The 16756-nt window shown below is 41.1% G+C and overlaps 1 protein-coding gene across 5 annotated transcripts in view; it reads right to left on the minus strand.

Annotated features, from left to right (window-relative positions):
• Positions 1–16756, minus strand: part of SORBS2 (sorbin and SH3 domain containing 2) — a 229539-nt gene that overhangs the window by 188020 nt on the left and 24763 nt on the right. For 4 of the 5 annotated variants that reach the window (XM_058436981.1, XM_058436984.1, XM_058436983.1 and 1 more), the window contains exon 2: positions 4746–4885. The gene's annotated coding sequence lies outside the window, so the exon portion shown is untranslated. The remainder of the gene's footprint in view (positions 1–4745; positions 4886–16756) is intronic. The other variant, XM_058436982.1, reaches the window with a different exon arrangement.

The following is a 16756-nucleotide window of genomic DNA, read 5'->3' on the forward strand; positions in this document are numbered from 1 at the left end:
TTAGAGTAGGGATGCTCAGGCTCTACTACTTCTTATTTCAGAGAAAAACATAATAACCAAATAACAAATAAAAACTTGGTTGGAGAATGCAGACTTCTAGAAATGACCGTTTAATCTGCTTATGATAAATAATCCTCTTTGCTCTATTGCAAAGGGGAGACTGCTGCTGTTACTGTTTTGTGTCGTCATGTCCTGATCAAACACTGATTTTTTAAAAAAATAAAACAAGTACATTGTATATATAAATTTAGACTGTAATAATATATCCTTGAGAAATAAATAAATATTATATGGACTCCATTTTTTCTGACAGTCAATTAAGCACATAAAGATTTTTAAAGCACTGATTTTTGCATTCTTAAATGACAAATGAAGTCTTCTTGAAATAAGATTTTTAATGATTCAGAGAAACATTTGCACATACACTAGCTTGGTGCTGATTCTCAATTTTTAATTTTTTTTTTATCCTTTCCCTGGCATTTTGATCCTTTTTTTTTTTTTTTTTTTTTTTTGAGACAGCATTTCACTCTTGTTGCCCAGGCTGGAGTGCAATGGTGGGATCTCGGCTCACTGCACCCTCTGCCTCCCAGGTTCAAGCTATTCTCCCACTTCAGCCTCCCAAGTAGCTGGGATTATAGGTGTGCACCACCATGCCTGGCTAATTTTGTATTTTATTTTATTTTTTTAGTAGAGATGGGGTTTCACCATGTTGGTCAAGCTGGTCTCGAACTCCTGACCTCAAGTGATCCACCCACCTCGGCCTCCCAATGTGCTGGGGTTATAGGCGTGAGCCACCGCGCCCAGCCTATCCTTTCCCTTTTTCTGTTTTGTTATGGATGATGAATGTCTTAAAACTACTAAACTCCTTATACCTTGATATGGTTAGTGAGAACTTCCTTGTGGGATGGTTCTGAATGATTTTCTCTAGAGCCTCCATTTGAAAATCTTCCTTTCCTCTGTTCATTGTACCAGTCTGGGGCTATCAAAATCATATATGATGATAAATGCTACACTATGACTACTGAAGCCAGTGCGAAAAAGCAGCTTCTACATATGGCACTTCCAATTGTGTTATTGCTAGCTTTTCCAATGCTTTCCCTACTAGGGCATCCACTGCATGTCACCTGCTAAAATGCAAACCATATCTTTAATGAAAGTCTATTTTATTGAATACATAAGTGACTATGAAATTTTAAAATGAAATTTGATGGCAATTTAATTTTATAATAAATCTATATCTACGTATCTCACCAAAGATAGCCTAAATCTTTAGTGAGGCCACACATTCATTTTTATGAAAATTCTTCACATGAGTTTAGAAATCTTCCAACTAAGAAAAGGACAAGTCAAATCTTAGTGTCCTGGGTGGCTTAGCATTTTATAACTGCCAGAGAACCACGAGGATCTTCCTGAGACTGACTCATGGGAGTTATCTGCAAAGATTTTATGTCTCCCAATGGGTCACATTTTCATTGGAGATTATTTACTATGCCTGGAATCCTAACGCTTGGTGTCTCTAATTAGATAAATAATACAAAAAAATTCCATATTCAGCCAACACAAATTTATATGATCTACAAAAGAAATGAATGTTTGCAGATCCTGGGCTTGATTATTTTTGTTTTTGATGGGACAGATTTGCTGAACAAAGCTTACAAATCCCCCTTTTCCTCTCTGCTTGCTACTACCCCCACCCAGAAAACACACACACGCCCCTTCGCAACCAGGGCCCATCTGACTGTTCACACCCACATCAACTCTAGGTCGCCATGCTTTTCCGAGGGACATTGCCTTCACTGAGGGATCCTTTATTCTCAGTATACCTTACACTCCCAGCCACAGTACTGAACTTCTCAATGCTGGCAATGTTCCCTTGGAGTATTTCAGTTGAGCAGGAGGAAAAAAAATATCTGGAAGTTTATTATTTTTCCACCAATATATTTGACACCACCTTTGGAGAGGGAACAAAAGGCATACTGTCAAGCGGATAGACCTGGACAAAATGTTACTGTTTGTTCCTCACCAGCACAGAGGTATATTTAAGCAAAGAAAGGCATTCCATGGCTCTCCCGGGACTTCCTTCCTTTAGCTGAATTATACCAACATGTTCACACCAGTGGGGCTCAGGCTGCTGGAATTTAAAACTCAGACCTCTATCTGCCAGTGCTTCGATCCCACGGCTACAAACATTCATATTAGGATTGAACCTGGCTTTCAAACATCATGAGATAAACGGGAGTTTATTGGGGGAAAACGTGTGCCCCCATGAAACTATAGTAGAAGATGCGGAAATAGGACTGTCCGTGTTCAGCAGATTCTATACTAATACAATAAAGCCTCAAAGTCACCAGAAGTCACCTGGCCTTGGGTTATGTTTCAAATCCAGGCTCACTGACATTCACGAAACCTTTGGCAACACAGGCCAAGTTTCGTGCAAGGCTGGGTAGAATACTTCTTTCATGTGGAAGCTGGGTGAAACTCGGTGGCTTTGGCTAGATTTCACCTGAAGTTTCACATTCAAACAATCCAAAGTTTCAACATAAAATTAAGGGGTGAAGAGAAACAGAAAGAAAAAAACAAAACCAAACAGGGGAAAACGGCTTGCCTGGGAATGGAATGATCACCTACCATTCTCCAAAAAGATTTCATCCTGGTGCCATTTAATTTTCCTGCTGGACTATCACCTCTAGCAATATATTTGCACTCAGCCCTGCAGACCAAGGCTTCCCAGTACTAAGGGGGAGCGAGTATTCTAGCTAGACACCCCCCCCACACACACACACACAAAGCCCAGGCTCAACATAACGGGAGGATTTAAAATGTTAACCATACACATAAATGCGATGATTAACATGCTTCTTATAATGCAGATTTGAAGGGGAAATGTGGCAATGAAATGCCCAGGTTTGGGAAATTCAAAGATTAGACTGAACATCTCTAGGTTTTTCTACTATAAACCCAAATTCTGGAGATTCGATTGCATCTGCTCCTAATCCAGGGGGATCTCTGCCGTAGCTTTCTCCACAGCTCCGCCCTTTGGAGACCTGTCCTGCGGCCACTTGCGTCTGTCCTTCTTAGCAAGGTGCAGAGGACAGGGGGCAGACTGCGTCAGCGCTGAGGAGCTAGCGTCCTTGACTGGGACTTAAACAGTCTCCTGACAGGATTAGGCTCCTTCTATTCCTAACCTTCAACAGAACACGCAGGGACCGTTTGCCAGGGAACGTCAAACTCTGTATTTGGCTGAGGACTGTGAAAATGCCTTGTGCTTGGGGTGGGAAAGAAAAGGGGAACAAATGTCACACGCACTTGTGCTTTCTTTACAATGAAGAGAATATTCCAAAGTTGATTGAATGGCTAGTAAGTGCTACATTTTGCCCATTTTAGGAAATAGATTTTTAAGAAATCCCTTATCCCTTACACAGCAGAAGTTTCACTCATAAAACAGACTTCTGGCTACTGAGGGTTTTTTTTTTTCCAGTTTTCTTTTAATTTTCTTTTTCTTTGTTTGTTATTTCTTCCTGTTTTTGTTACTCAGACAATCATTATGTGGTTAAAATGCATGCTTTCCTTTGATACACGTGGTCTGTGATACCAATAAACTTTTCTGAAAAAAAAAGTATCTCTGAACTCCAAAGATTTCAGCATCCATGTTTTTAAAAAGCACCAGTTGGGCCCCAAGGCACACGGAGATTCTGAGGCAGCAGGGTAGCCAGCGCCGAGCTCTGTGCACTGTCATTTGCTGCTTGCTCTTACACATCTGCCAGACAGAGGCCATGAACTGTCATGAAGTCTGTGTTGGGGAGAACTTTACCAGAGAACACTTTTCTTACAATTGGGGGTCCCTCTAGGAGTAAAATCTAAGACAGATCAGTGAGGAAAACTAAAGCTCCAATAAATTATTTAAAGGAAATGCTATCAACGCATTAAACCAAATGGAAAAAAAGGGAGACTTTTTACTGAACATAGTAAATAGCCACAATCAAAGTAAATGCTGTGTTTGAAGTTAAAGTCCACAGATCAAAGTACTTTGCAAAATGTCAAGCGCAAGCATAATGAGGGGGAGAGGGGAGCCACGGCAACTGACTCAAAGTATCACATTGTCACGTTAGAGAAACCTGCCAGCAGATGTACCTAGCAAAAGACATTCAGCTTAGTAAGGAATCCTCACAACTGTCCCCTAAAATGTGCTAGGAACATACAAAACAACAATAACAAAAACCAAACCCCCAGGTCCCCCAAATCAACCACTTGAATTCCACACGAGCAAGGAATGAAACAGTGACGAAAGGAGAACATTATACAATACAGCCCCCTCATTGCCCTTAAAGAACAATTACTCATATATATTCTCTTTACTCAGGTGGATGTTTGCATCTTTTTCCTCTTTTTTTTTTTGTTTTAACGCCCCTGGAAAGTTAAAAATAAAGCAGTCTAAACAACAAAAGTACGATGTCTGAAACACCCTCTCATTGCTCTGGCAATCAGGCTTAATTAGACCTCTGATCCATGGCTTAGTCACAGTCAAGTCTGTACTGCAGGTCACTATTATGAGAGCTTTAAGCAAAGTTTAAAGTTTACAGCCACAAAAACGCCCAGATGCTCCCGCTGTACTCTGGAACACAAGGTTTACCTGGGAATTGTTCACAGCTCCCCTTACTATTTTCACTCTAAGTAAGTTATTTTAAAGACATTAGTCAAGAACATATCAGAAAACAATTAAACAATTCCGGAATAAAAAATCTTACCTACAGGCAGCTGAGTTCAACAGTTGCTCTATACAGAGGAAGTAGGAGTCAGTGGCCTTTTACATGTAGAGATTGTTTATTTAGCCCTTTTTAAAAGGTCTTGAACTCCAGAGGTTTTAGATTAAGTCCAATCCAAGTGTCTGAAGGAAAAAAAGGCAAGAGAGAGGCAAATAAGAGAGGGAAAGAATCCCAGCTGCTGGGTGGTGCTACTGTTCTGAGAGCATTTGAGCTATTTTCAGCATTAACAGCAGCCGGGGTTGTCTGCAAAGGGATGAAAATGCCTTGCCTGGATCGCCACCCCCCACTCCAGGGGGGAAAAACACCAACCAGGAAACCCACAACAACTTGGTTCATTGTGCAAATATTCATTTAAATTTTGAGGAAAACTGCCAGCACCATTGAAAACAAAACAAACCCAAAGTTGACTGGAATCTTAAAGAAACACAGTGCTCCTCAAGTTTTCAAAATGAATTACCTGATTCATTGAAAACGAGATGTCCTACTTATGCTTTATTGAGGAGGAGGCTCTTCTTCCGCTATTTCCTAGGGGGTCTTATGAAATAGTTGAGAGCTGTCTGGTGGCAGTATCTGTTGTCAGTCTATTCTTAAGACTGAAGACAAACGATTTCTTAAAAGAGCCCGCACCCAAATTTCCAGTTTCATCAACTATGCTATTTTTGAAAGCTACTGGGTTAAGCGTTGACATCTCTTATCTATTGGCAGAGACTGGGGACCATTCAGTGACATGAGGCAGACAAACAGTGACCCCTGCTTCTGCCTCCACAGGCCAATGAAGAAATCATTCTGATTGGGTCACTGGCAATGACTGACAAACTTTGAGCCTTCATTTTGTTTCTAGAAATAAAAATTAAGAAGTTGTATTCATTCATTCATTCAGCAAATATTTATTTGGTGAGCACTTCGGAGCTTACTATAAGCAAGCACTCTGGGAATACAGTGGTGGACAGAATGAAGTGTCCTTGCCTTCAGGGGCTTAGAGCACACAGATGCAGTGAGAATAAATAAAAACAGAATTTTTAAATATTTTCCAGACTTTTTCACAAGATGAGACTATTCACATCATGGCAGCTGAAGACTGAGATCTCTTTCTACTGTGGATGAAGGAAGACACTGCGTCATCAGACCAACTTCAGGCTTCCACGGAGTCATTGTCCCATTACACCACCAGGGAGGAAAATTAGTTACTTTCTACCAAGGAAGCAGTTAAGTATTTTTATGAACGCTTTCATTTCAATAGAATGAAATCCCTGTTTTTTTTTTTCAACCCCTTACTCCCCATTACAAAAAGAATGCTTAAGTAGTCAGGAAGTACTACTGAGAGGCTTTCCATCAGGAGATGAAAAGAGAGTCTTCAACCTGAATCCAGTATAAAAAACCGCCGATGGCTCACGCCTGTAATCCCAGCACTTCGGGAGCCTGAGGCAGGTGGATCACGAGGTCAGGAGATCTAGACCATCCTGGCTAACCTGGTGAAACCCCATCTCTAATAAAAATGCAAAAAATTAGCGGGATGTCATGGCACGCGCCTGTAGTCCCAGCTACTTGGGAGGCTGAGGCAGGAGAATCATTTGAAGCCGGGAGGTGGAGGTTGCAGTGAGCCAAGATCGCACCACTGCACTCCAGCCTGGGCAACAGAGCGAGACTGCATCTCAAAAAAGAAAAAAAAATGCCCTGGTATATTTTATAATTAATGTGAGGGTTGGTTGCTAGATGCTTATATCAAATTCAGTTCTTTGCCATTAAAGAAAGACACTGAAATAGATTATGGAAAATACTGAGGATTATGCCACGTAAAAAAAGGGTTACATGACTACTACTTCAAGTACTATTCAAAAATAGTGAAATCCTTTGGCTCAATAGAACTTATATTAAAACTGTATTTCAAATTAAAAAATTATAAATTAACTTTGAAATCTCTAATCTGAATTTTAGAAATAAGATCAACTTTGTTTTAAAAATATATACCAGGCTTTAAAAAATCACTCTAGAATAAAGCGTTTTTCTGTTCATTTATTTTAAATGGTTACATTTTACTATGTCTTAAATACCTGCCAATCTAATATGGGATATTTGTTTCTCTTGTCCTCAATGTGGAATGGTAATTCTACTGGTAATCATTGGAAGCCTAGCTGCAGATAGACACATTTTTTAATTGTTTTTTTCTTTTTCCTCCTTATAATAGTTTATACCAAAAAGGAAAATGCATTTAAATATTGGCTTTCCTCGAGAAGCTATGGCGTTAAGGAAACAAAGATGAACATAACCCACTCTAGTATAAAATGGGGATAATAACGAGTTGTCATAGGGCTCATAGGAATAATGCACATAAAATGCTTAACTGGGTAATGTCTGACACACAGCAAGCATTTGGTGGAAGTCAATACCATCATCTCTGCTGTAAGTGTAAAGCTTTGCTATCCAATATGGTGGCTACGTGGGGCTACTGAGTTCAATGTGGCTAGTCAGAACTGAGATGTCATGTAAGTGTAAAATGCATGCTAAATTTTGAGGTCTTTATACAAAAAAAAAGGTGAATGATGAGAAATTACTCAATGGGTATGATGTTCATCATTCAGGTGATGGACACATTCATTAAATCCATGACTTTACCACTATGCGGTCCATCCATGTAACAAAATTCTCCTTGTACCTCACAAATTTGTACAAATAAAAATAGATTAAAGTAAATGTTTTCTCTTCCTAAAACATGTAAACTATCATATCATTTTTATATTGACTACACGTTGAAAAAAGAATGTAAATTAGGACATTAATTTTTGTATTATGTGTTGAAATGACAGTATTTTGGACGTAGTGTGTTAAATAGGATATTTTGCTAAAATTAATTTCACTTGTTTCTTTTTTACTTTTTCAAATCTGACTGCTAGCTAATTTAAAATTACCTATGTGACTTGCATTCTATTTCTACTGGGCAGTGCCATGCAGGCCAATTGTTCTCCAAACGTAGTGAGCATCGCTGACCCGGAAGCTTCGTAAAAACAGATTGCTGGGTCCACCCCAGAGCGTCTGATTCAGTAGGTCTGGCGGGGCCTGAAATTCTGCATCCCTAACAAATTCCCGGGTGATTCTTGACCTCACTTTGAAAACCGCTGGTCTTGGGCCTTGCTTCTTAAAAAAGCAGCCCGTGCACCAACATTGACGTCATCACTCGGGGTCTTGTTAGAAACGCAAAACCTCAGGCCCCACCCAGACCTACTGAGCCAGCATGTGCCTTTTCACAGCATCCCCAGGCTGCGTGTAAACATGTTGAAACTTGAGAGAAATTGATATAAAGTAGTGTCTGTCATCCGTGGGTGAATATAAGGTAAACTTTTACAAACACCAGTACCCCAGCCCCGCCCCTAGAGAGTCAGACTGAATGACTCTGGATGTGACTCAGGCATCTGCATACGTGATTAAAGCAAGCACTGAGAGTCCCATCAGACTGGATACGGAAAGGCCAGGATCTAGATCATTTGTACATCATTAAGGCATCGTTGACACAGATCAAACCATATTAGAAGGTATTTACATCCCAAAAGAGGATCTTGTTTACCCAAATAACTCTACAATTGTTAGAACTGGTGAGAAAGACCCATATTTTGGAGTAGAGAGGCCTTCTGTTATTCACTACACCTCTGTTCTGGCCTTAAATAAATGAGCACGCCAACTTTAACAGCATGTCTGAATAACCTCATTAGTTTGCCAAATGACGTCTCACGTTTTCAGGCGGCACCTGAGCGTTGTGTTTCTCACAGAGCTTGGTAAAAATAAAATCCTCACTATAAGAGAGAATCTGGGCTCGCGCTGGTAACATTTAAAACTTCCCATTCTATATGCAGAGACCATCTGCAGCTTTGCTTCTCACTTTCTTGGTTGACCCTTTCAGAAAACTTTTAAAAGTGTATAATACTTAAGAGTAGAGAGTCTGGAGTCAGAGTGCCTGGGTTCGAATCCTCATCCTGCCACTTACGCGTGGCTGTGGCTGTAGGTCACTTACTTAGCCTCCCCATACCTCAGTTTCCTCCTCTGTAATGAGACCTTTTTTTATTGGGTCATTGTGAGGGTGAAAATTGTTATTTGAAACAGCCATGGAAAAATCTGCTGCTTTGTAAATTTTATATGAATGTTGGTTAAATAATCAAAATATATTTGAAAAACTGTGCAGATTTCCATATGTGGCTAAATTTAGTAATTTTTTAAAGATACTGTGGTGATTTCCAAGGACTTTCATGGGCATGAGTTTTTGAACACATATATTTAGAGGGTTTCTTTGAGTGTTGTTTTAAACTTTTTTCCCAAGAGAGCACAGAATTCTCAATTGATTCCTCATCACTTCCTATTATTTGAGAGTATCCCAGTAGGAAGGAAGTACATGTAGTTTCCCATGAGTATTGTTTTCCAGAGAACATTCTTTACCCCTGCAGTCCTTTGAAAAGTGAGTTGTGCTATAGATGTTTAGAGGCCTCCCTGGCCCCTGTCATTCTAGTGGCATTGTCTAATATCCCAGGAGAACAATGTGTCATTCTCTTAGTCAAAAGTTTAGTGCTTAGGGCAAGGCAGCAAGACCATCTGAAACACTGGCGTGAGTTTCAAAGACATATTGAAACAGCAGTCAGATTCTCCTATAGAAATCAGCTAATGCTGACTAAAAGAAGGGATGGGGATGGATAGGGAAGTGCTGAAGTCAAGCACGTTATAAGCAAAAGAAGGCTAGACTAAGTAGAATAACATCTTTTTTTTTTTTTTTTGAGACGGAGTTTCGCTCTTGTTGCCCAGGCTCGTGTGCAATGGCACTATCTCAGCTCACCGCAACCTCCACCTCCCAGGTTCAAGTAATTCTCTTGCCTCAGCCTCCCGAATAGCTGGGATTACAGGCATGCACCACCACACCCGGCTAATTTTGTATTTTTAGTAGAGATGGGGTTTTTCCATGTTGGTCAGGCTGGTCTTGAGCTCCTGACCTCAGGTGATCCACCCGCCTCAGCTTCCCAAAGTGCTGGGATTACAGGCATGAGTCACCGCACCTGGCCTGGAGTAACATCTTTTATGCTTGTCTGCTTCAACCACACTCAAAAAAGTGAAGCATATGCAAGAAAAATAAGGATACCTGGTAGCTTTGGGCACGTAGCAAGCATCTGTTGGGTCATCTACAGGAACCTCACCCATGGTATGCCACCTGCTGAACAATGCATGCATGCATCGGGCTGGGAAACTAAAGCCCACACCTTGAGTGACTTTAGACCAGTCATGCAAGCTCCCTACACTTGTGTCCTGAAAGGCAGGTAGAGGAATGGGACTGCAACCGCCTTACTGACTCTTAAACCTGTGCTTTTTCTTGGGCTTATCTGGATTACATTCGGCAGTCTGCCATGATTTACGCCTTTTGGCAGCACTATTTGAAAGGAGTCAAATCGTGTGTCCAGTGACTTCTACTGCCTGGTTATTGATGTTAAGTAAATATTTTTTAGTAAGTGATTTGTCATCACATGTGCCATTTTACCATCTGGGATTGGGGTTTATCAAGTGAGGTGAAAATCTTAACAAAAGGTTACAGGACCGGTATCATTGAAAGAGATTATATAGAAATAACTTCTTAAAACCTTTGTTAGAAGCTCAATTTTCTAGTTGAAACTTTGTTTTATTTATTTTTATTTTTATTTATTCATTTATTTTTGAGATGGAGTTTCACTCTGTCACCCAGGCTGGAGTGCAATAGGGTGATCTCGGCTCACTGCAACCTCCACCTCCTGGGTTCAAGCAATTCTCTTGCCTCAGCCTCCCAAGTAGCTGGGATTACAGACACATGCCACCACACCTGGCTAATTTTTGTATTTTTAGTAGAGACGGGTTTCACCATGTTGGTCGGGTTGGTCTCGAACTCCCAACCTCAGGTGATCCTCCCGCCTCAGCCTCCCAAAGTGCTGGAATTACAGGCATGAGCCACGGCGCCCGGACTGAAACTTTGTTTTAAACTGGCTGCCTGAATTCTTTGTGTATTTAAAGAGCACCTCTGCTGTTTATGTAACCATGACTTAGCTTTTCTTGTTATTTCTATTCCATTTGAAATTCAGCATATGCAACAGTCGCTAAATCTGCTATGAAAATCGTGAAGCCTTCTCCATGTGGCCCACTGAAGGCCCTGTACAATCTGGTGTTCTGCAGCACTTCTGCCCAGATCTCCACCACCTTCCTCCCAGCGCCATTGCCTCCGGCCTCTCCAGCCTCCCTTCCATTGCCTCCGGCCTCTCCAGCCTCCCTTCCATTCCTGGACTGTGCCTGGACTGTGCCCTGGACAGGGCCCTGGCTTGCCTGGCTCAATCTGATGGGAATGGCTTCCCTGCCCAGTGGCAAATGCCATGCAGCCTCCAGCTTTCAAGTGTCTCTTCCTCAGGAAGGACTTCCCTGCTCCACCAGTGTAGCCCCGCCACTCCCTTTTTTTAACTCGTAAAGAATCACCTTCCTCACTCCTTCTAAATTCGGGCTCAGTTGCTGGAATTCGTTGGAGTAATTGATCGGAGCCCCTCTCCTCCGCTGGCCTATCAGCTCCCGCTTGCCCCTCACGTGACTTACATTCCTCCCGCAGGTATTGCATTCGTGCTGGCCCTAAGTAGGGGCCAACACGTAGTTGCTGAATAAGTACGGGATTAAATAAGTTCTGCCTAAGGCATTAAGCAACACAAGAGTACATTTTTTGGTTCTATATTTATCAGAACTTGTGAAATAAAAGGTATCTGATCATGTAAAAAGCAAAAATTATGTATTCTAATTAAGCAGCTGTTTCCAACCAAGACGATTCTCTGAAACATTGCTTTGTAGCTACATATTTGGTTTACAAGCCGTCTTAAGAGGCAGGTGCCACTAGTTTTTCCCTTCAGGATGTAATATGTTCTGTTATCTTAATTTGCATTTATTCTAAAATAGATTTCAATAAAACAAGTTATTTGCATTCATAGGTCATATTCCTAGACCTTTTTCACAACCATGTGATACTCTACTAGGGTAGAGTGAGGGCCCTGATAAACATTTCTTCTGATTAGAGTTATTGAGAGAATTATATATTTGTCTATATATTGCCTGGCAGTTATACCACCTGAAACCATATGTGATTATTTATAATGTAGTTTTATGAGCAGACAGGCAGGTATAAAGTAACACATCAACCATGTCACCTGGTCAGGCCATAGTCATTCCAATGGTATGAAACTCTTTCTTATGGCCATATTATGCGTAAGTTATAAACAGACAATGAATGAATAGTCACTGATTGAGAAGATTGGAGATTTGCAATCTTATTTTCTGGCAAATAGCCAAGTAATGTCAACAGGAGAGATAAGGAGAGTTTTGTGTGTCATGGACTACAGAGCAGGGGTCAAAGCCTGGGGTAGGAGAGGGCTTGGTCTTTGCTGCATTGATTTGAAAGGAGCTATGGAAACTTTTCTTCTACCACTTGGGCACAGGAAGGCTTGCTATGGCCCAACAGTGTTTTAAGATGTATTCTTTACACATTTGTAAAACACTCTGAAATCATCAAGATACAGCATGAAACATATCTTTTGTGAGACATTAAAAAACTTAATGAATTAATCCAACAAGCCATGGCACAATTCCATAATTACTATGACTACAAAAGTTAATTTAGCAGGGATAGTACATAATACACACCGTGCTAGAAAAGTGTTCTTGAAACTCACAAAGGTGAAGGATGAATTAAGACCAATGAAGGATAGTTGACCAGCATTCAAGAGGTAGAAGGAACTATCGATTCCTCATGTCAAGTACATGAGAAAAACTTCCTAAATGAATGAGGCTGGAAACACAAACCCTCGGAGACCGGACATAGAAATGTTTTCTATGTTGTCTGTCTTCTAAGAAGACCCTCTCTACTTCTGTGTGTAGCAACAACTACTACAATGTTGCTACAATATTGATCTCCTCAGTTCTCAGGTGGCCAAGTGAGGCCTTGGGAAGCTAAAATTCCTGGACTGGCCACCTCTGGCTATTAGCAACCTCATTTGTTTACCTCTGTGCCTGCAAATATTCTTGATTTTATGTATATTATAATATAGAGAAGTCTGGAAGGGAATGCTTTAACCAGCAAAGTCAATCTACTAAACAAAAACGTATGGGAGAGACATGTTAAGAAATCAGTAACCATGTTGTAGTTAAAAAAAAAAAAAAAAGAAATGCAAAGTCTTTGTTCAGACCCTCGGGGCTAAGCAGAAGTAGACTGGTCTCCAGTGGCAGGCATGAGAGGGAATATCCTGCCCACAGTGATGGACATTTTAGATTCAGGCAGAGAGGCAGGAAGCTGCCCTCTGAATCAGAGTAAATGCTCACATTTTTACCTTCTAGCAAGAGCCCTCTTTTTCTTGGCAAGAATTCCTTCGAGGATCATTTTCAGTTTGAGGTTCTGTCTGATGTTTTATTTTACAATTAAGTCACTATTTCCATATTCATTACTCTGTAAAATAAGTCAAGTAGGTAAGAGGTGTGGGAGACACTTCCTTCTGCCTCCTGAGGATCCATTTTGCAGCCTTCCTCACTACAGAATCCTGACAGTATGGCCGGTTAACGACTGACCTTCCCGGATTCCTTGCAGTTGCTGACCAATAAGCTAAAGGCAAGGCATCCTGTTGAAAATTTCACATCACAGTAATGACACTAAACCTCCTGAGAAGAGGGCGTCCTTGTTCTTTTCTTTCTTTTTTGAGACGGAGTCTCGCTCTGTCCCCAGGCTGGAGTGCAGTGGCGCAATCTCGGCTCACTGCAAGCTCTGCCTCCCGGGTTCACGCCATTCTCCTGCGTCAGCCTCCCGAGTAGCTGGGACTACAGGTGCCCGCCACCACGCCCGGCTAATTTTTTGTATTTTAGTAGAGATGGCATTTCACTATGTTGGCCAGGATGGTCTTGATCTCCTGACCTCGTGATCCGCCCGCCTCGGCCTCCCAAAGTGCTGGGATTACAAGCGTGAGCCACCGTGCCCGGCTGTCCTTTCCTTTCTAACCTTGTTCTGCTCCTCTTTTTGTAGACTGAAATGCAGATGTCATTCTGTGGGAGTGCATGCTAACAGAGATGATACAGCGATGGAGAGACGATACAGTGATGGAGAAATGATACAGCGATGGAGAGATGATAGAGCAATAGAGAGATGATAGAGCGATGGAGAGATGATAGAGCGATAGAGAGATGATAGAGCGATGGAGAGAGGACAGAGCGATGGAGAGATGATAGAGCAATGGAGAGATGATAGAGCAATAGAGAGATGATAGAGCGATGGAGAGAGGATAGAGCGATGGAGAGAGGATAGAGAGGAACCTACCCTGGGCTACCTGTCTGCGGGATTTCTTGTTATTTGAGGCAAACCCAACCTGGTTAAATGACTGTATTGAGGTAATCTGTTCCATGAAAGCTAGAAACAGAACAATCATCTAAAACAATCATCTAAAAACAACCTTCATTACATTAGACTGGCTGAACGATAGCACTCAACTATTAGGCCTGCCATTAAGGTATTAGTAAAAAACACTTCCAGAAGTTTTGAAAGAACTTCTGGGCATCAACAATTAATGCTTACAACAGTTGTGGCATTAAGTCTCCGGCCCGTCATCATTTCCTAATGGAGCAAAAACTGCCATGAAAAATGAGCCGATATGCCTAACGCCCTGGGAGCTGCATCATTTGAATATTTTTGACTCTAATATAGTGAAGTAGTTGGCTCTTTTTTCTAAAACTACCATTTACTGATCAGTGATATCAAGAGAAATAAGAACACAGCAATGATCGACAGGAAATACAAAACAGGAACGCATTGTTTATTCTGTTCTCAGTGGACACTGCCAAATCATTGTTCAGAGAGCTTTGAACAGGGTCACTTCGAAGGAGTTTAGGGAGTTTTTAAAATCTAAATTGAATGATGAAATGTGTCCTCGGACAGAAAAAGCAATTTTGAAAAGATTATTCAAGGCCATAATGTATTGACTTTGAGCGTTAAAAAAAAAAAAAAACAAAAAACCCTTAAGAATCTTATTATGGTTTCTTAAAATGGTGAATGCTGTCAGTCACAATGGAGGCGAAGGTAGGTTTGATTAGGAGGCCAGTGAATTTTCAGAGTTAAACAAAGTTAAAAATACACATGCAACATGAAAATTGTTCTAAGCATTCCTGTGTCATAGTTTCTGATTAAGTATCATGAATGGAAGAAATGAATATAAATCATAACAATTCCGTTTTATAACAGACAGTCTCGTATAAATATTTTGTCTTTCTAGTCACATATGCCAAGAACTGTGTTAGAGTGTAATGATGGAGAGCGTGGTCTGTACTTACCCGCCACCATCAAACCCGACTCTATTGCTGCCAGCTTCTGCGGCTACTACAATCTTCTTGGGCTTCAGTTCTCTTACCCACCAAATAGGCACTGTGTGGCCCTTGACTCATAATTGTTGCGAGGCTTAAATTAGTTAACAGATGCAAAGCTCTTAAACAACAGCAACACACAGTAGGCCCTCCCTAAGTGTTGGTTGCGGCTATTTTCACCATCGTCTTAAGAGAGTGGGCTTGGAGAATCAAGAGTTCTGAGTTAAGTTTCTGGTACTTCCTCGATAGCTCCCTGGTTTGGGCATAATCGTTGAGCCTCGTTTTCCTCATCTGAGCAATGGGAATATCGTTCATTACCTTAAGGCATTAAGAAGAGGGTTGAAGAATATAATGCTGGAAAACCACACCTGGCACATTGGAATCATTCGATACCATTTTGTTTACATTACATAGAAAAAAAATATTTGCAAATTGATCTTCCAAAATATAGGGACTTTTACTTTGCTGTTGGGGAAAATGAAATGGATTGGGCACACCTAGATATGAATTTAATTTCCTTATCATTTATTTCAGATAGCTCACATTCAAAGTTTTATGTTTTGGTTTTTTTTTTTCTATTTTAATTTTAAACAAGAATACATGGGACTGTCAAACAACTGGATTAAGAAAATCCCCATATCCGAGCTAATCACTTTGTCCTATGATTGACATAACAGTCTCCTTAGAGGTACAGCATTATCATTGCTTCATTTAGTAAGCAGAGAAGGCTAAAGAGGAAAGATAGTGGCATTAAGAGAAATGACCTGGAAGAAACAGAGAAGAATGGACTTTCTAAGGCCCTGTGAGAATCCATCATTCCTCTAGCAGGAGGAGGAGCAGAGTTGTAATCCTATCCACCTTGTTACAAACAAATACACACTAACTTAACATTGATTGACTATGGTTATAATGAATGGTAATTGAAGAAGTATCCCTCTATCACAGCAGTGATTACATTCCAAAGAAAGAACTGAGGGTTTGGAACCAGGCACAGCTGATCTCAAGGCGTGGCTTCTCCCATGGTAAGCCATGTCACTTTGGGAGAGTTACTTAATCTCCCTGAGCCTGGATTTCCTTATCTATAAATAGCAGACAGGCTGGGCATTGTGGCTCATGCCTGTAATCCCAGCATTTTGGGAGGCCGAGGCAAGCAGATCACTGGAGGTCAGGAGTTCAAGACCAGCCTGGCCAACATGGGGAAACCCTGTCTCTACTAAAAATACAAAAATTAGCCGTATGTGGTGGCACGTACCTGTAATCCCAGCTACTTGGGAGGCTGAAGCAGGAGAATTTGCTTGAACCCGGGAGGCGGAGGTGGCAGTGAGCTGAGATCATGCCACTGCACTCCAATCTGGATGTTCATCCATTTTTTTTTTTTTTTTTTTTGAGGCTCTGTTCCCAAAAAAAAAAAAAAAAAAAATAGCAGACAACCCCATCCACCTCTCTGGGAGGTTTTTGAGAGGATTCAATGAGACTTTGCATGAATATTGGCTACTCTATCAAGTGGCTGCAGAGGAGGGTGCAGCAGGCTGCTGTTGCTGTTTACCTCTTTTCCCTACTCCACTGTAGGCTCCTTGAGAATAGGATTCCTTTAAAAACAAAATACAACCAGTTCCCAGCACAGCGGCTGG

The sequence above is a fragment of the Hylobates moloch genome, unplaced genomic scaffold (assembly GCF_009828535.3).
Source record: "Hylobates moloch isolate HMO894 unplaced genomic scaffold, HMol_V3 SCAFFOLD_3, whole genome shotgun sequence".
In the NCBI taxonomy this organism is placed as follows: Eukaryota; Metazoa; Chordata; class Mammalia; order Primates; family Hylobatidae; genus Hylobates; species Hylobates moloch.